This window comes from Cucurbita moschata, unplaced genomic scaffold (genome assembly GCF_002738365.1).
Source record: "Cucurbita moschata cultivar Rifu unplaced genomic scaffold, Cmos_1.0 Cmo_Scf00105, whole genome shotgun sequence".
Classification (NCBI taxonomy): domain Eukaryota; kingdom Viridiplantae; phylum Streptophyta; class Magnoliopsida; order Cucurbitales; family Cucurbitaceae; genus Cucurbita; species Cucurbita moschata.
In genome coordinates this window covers 126,888-129,073 of record NW_019268621.1, presented here as the reverse complement: position 1 = coordinate 129,073, position 2,186 = coordinate 126,888, and the positions used below count along the sequence as shown (strand labels likewise).

At 31.0% G+C, this 2,186-nt stretch overlaps 1 non-coding gene across 1 annotated transcript; it reads left to right on the top strand.

The window, feature by feature from the left end:
• The first annotated feature begins 824 nt into the window (after positions 1–824).
• Positions 825–897, top strand: TRNAK-CUU. Its single transcript has one exon. It is a non-coding gene; the product is annotated as a tRNA-Lys (tRNA).
• The last annotated feature ends 1,289 nt before the right edge of the window (positions 898–2,186 follow it).

Below are 2,186 nucleotides of genomic sequence, written 5' to 3'. Positions count from 1 at the left end.
TTTTTTTTTTTTTTTTTTTTTGAAGTGTATGATTGTCCCTAGATTACATAAGGCTCTACCTAACTTTTTTCCTTCTGCTGTTACTAGAATAGTGATCAATCATGGGTCCTTCTCGTTCAATGAGATTTTATTCTTAAGGATTGCACTACATTCTTTATTCATTGCTAGATATTGAATTCCTCAAATTTCTTTCGTGTAGTGAGAATGCCCTTCAAAAACTTAGCGTACTTGCTTTGTGGTGTTGTTTAGATTATTGTAAAAGGTTTTCATTTGTATGCAATGAAGTATTTTGTTATTGGGAAATTTTCTCAGTAATTTCTTGAACCTTTTTCATGCCTCAATCAACGTCTCATCGTCAAATTGTTGAAAACCTACTACTTAATTTATGAATTTAATATTTCTGGTGGGTGGAAAATACTTGATTAAAAACTTCTCAACCAAAGTATTCCATGAGTTAATTGTTCCCAGAGGCAGAGTCTTTAACCAAGAGTTTGTGGCGTCCCTTAATGAGTAGGAAAATAGACTTAATCTGATCCATTCCTGATTGACTCCTTGAAATATGGACGAGTCACTTGCACCTACATATGATTACATATGATTTGAAGTGTAAATGAGGATCCCTTAGGAACCCATGAAATTTCTCAAATGTTTGCAACATTTGGAGAATCTCTGATTTTAACTTGAACATGGGCAACTTGCAATTCATGCTTGATTATTATGCATGGATTAAGTTTTTTCGTAGTATTCTTTCAACCTCAGCTATAATGGAAATTGTTATAAGTTTATATACAATTAAAAAAAAGTTCGTTAAAATTTGGAGTAAAGCCCGTCTAGCTCAGTTGGTAGAGCGCAAGGCTCTTAACCTTGTGGTCGTGGGTTCGAGCCCCACGGTGGGCGTTTTCATTTAGTTTTTCACATTTTAGTAAAAATGTTAAAAATGTTATTAGTTATTTATTAATTTGGCTATCAACATGACCATTTTATTTTCCAAAAGATTACTTTGAAATGTTAAGCATATGTTTTAGTCCTCATTATTTAAAAACAATTTATTTAACCATTTATGTTTTAATATTTTCCAAAAATTACTTTGAAATGTTAAGCATATGTTTTAATCCTTAAATATGTTTAGTTTATGAAAAACAATTTATTTAACTATTTATGTTCAACTATACTAGTTTAGTTTATGAAAAACTTTCCTTATATAGTTTTGAGTGAAGGGGCTTCAATTTAGAGAATGAATGTCAAATAATACATCATTAAATTAGACATTCTATGAAAATCTTTATGGATACCATCTAAATTTACCTACTACTTCTTAAATCCCAAATATGTAATGACCAAAATGTCCCCGAGGCCTTTTAAAGTATTTTAAGGTCTAAACACTCTCCAAATGACGTACTACTTATTATAAGACTTATTCCTAAGAACATACCGATTGTTGGGATTATGCCCAAAGCCTCGTAATTAATTATTTAGTTTTTAACTATAATTTTATTATTTTATTATTTTATTTGTAATTTAATTGTTATTTATGGTACGAAAATTCAAGGTTATTAATGTAATCTTGAACAATATGTGGTTGACATACAAAAGGATCGTGTTCAAGTAATAATCTAAATAGTCTATAGTATATGGATAAGGTTGGGTGCCTTATCCTGGTAACACGGTTGATATGACCCACTTTGTAATTGTTACAAATGATTTGATCCAAATAATTCATGTGAAGACATGTAAGTGGGGTATCCTATACAATGAGTTTATATAAGACTGGACCAAGAAATATTTAATCCCTCTTTATGAATCCATTAATTGAGAAGATTAATATTTCACATGATGATCATATGCGACTCGATCTTAATCCTGAGTGAGTTAGGAACTCCTGCCTGGGAGGGCTTGTCCTTTAATTTATATGGATGAGAATGATATGATTTGATCCAAATCATTCATGTGAAGATATGTAAGTGGGGGTATCCTATACAATGAGTTTGTATAAGACTGGACCAAGAAATATTTAATCTCTCTTTATAAATCCGTTAATTGAGAAGATTAATATCTCACATGATGATCATATGCAACTCGATCTTAATCCTGAGTGAGTTATGAACTCCTGCCTGGGAGGGTTTTTCATTTAATTTATATGGATAAGAATGACTCTTTTAGTCGATTCAATATGCCTAGCAAAGTCA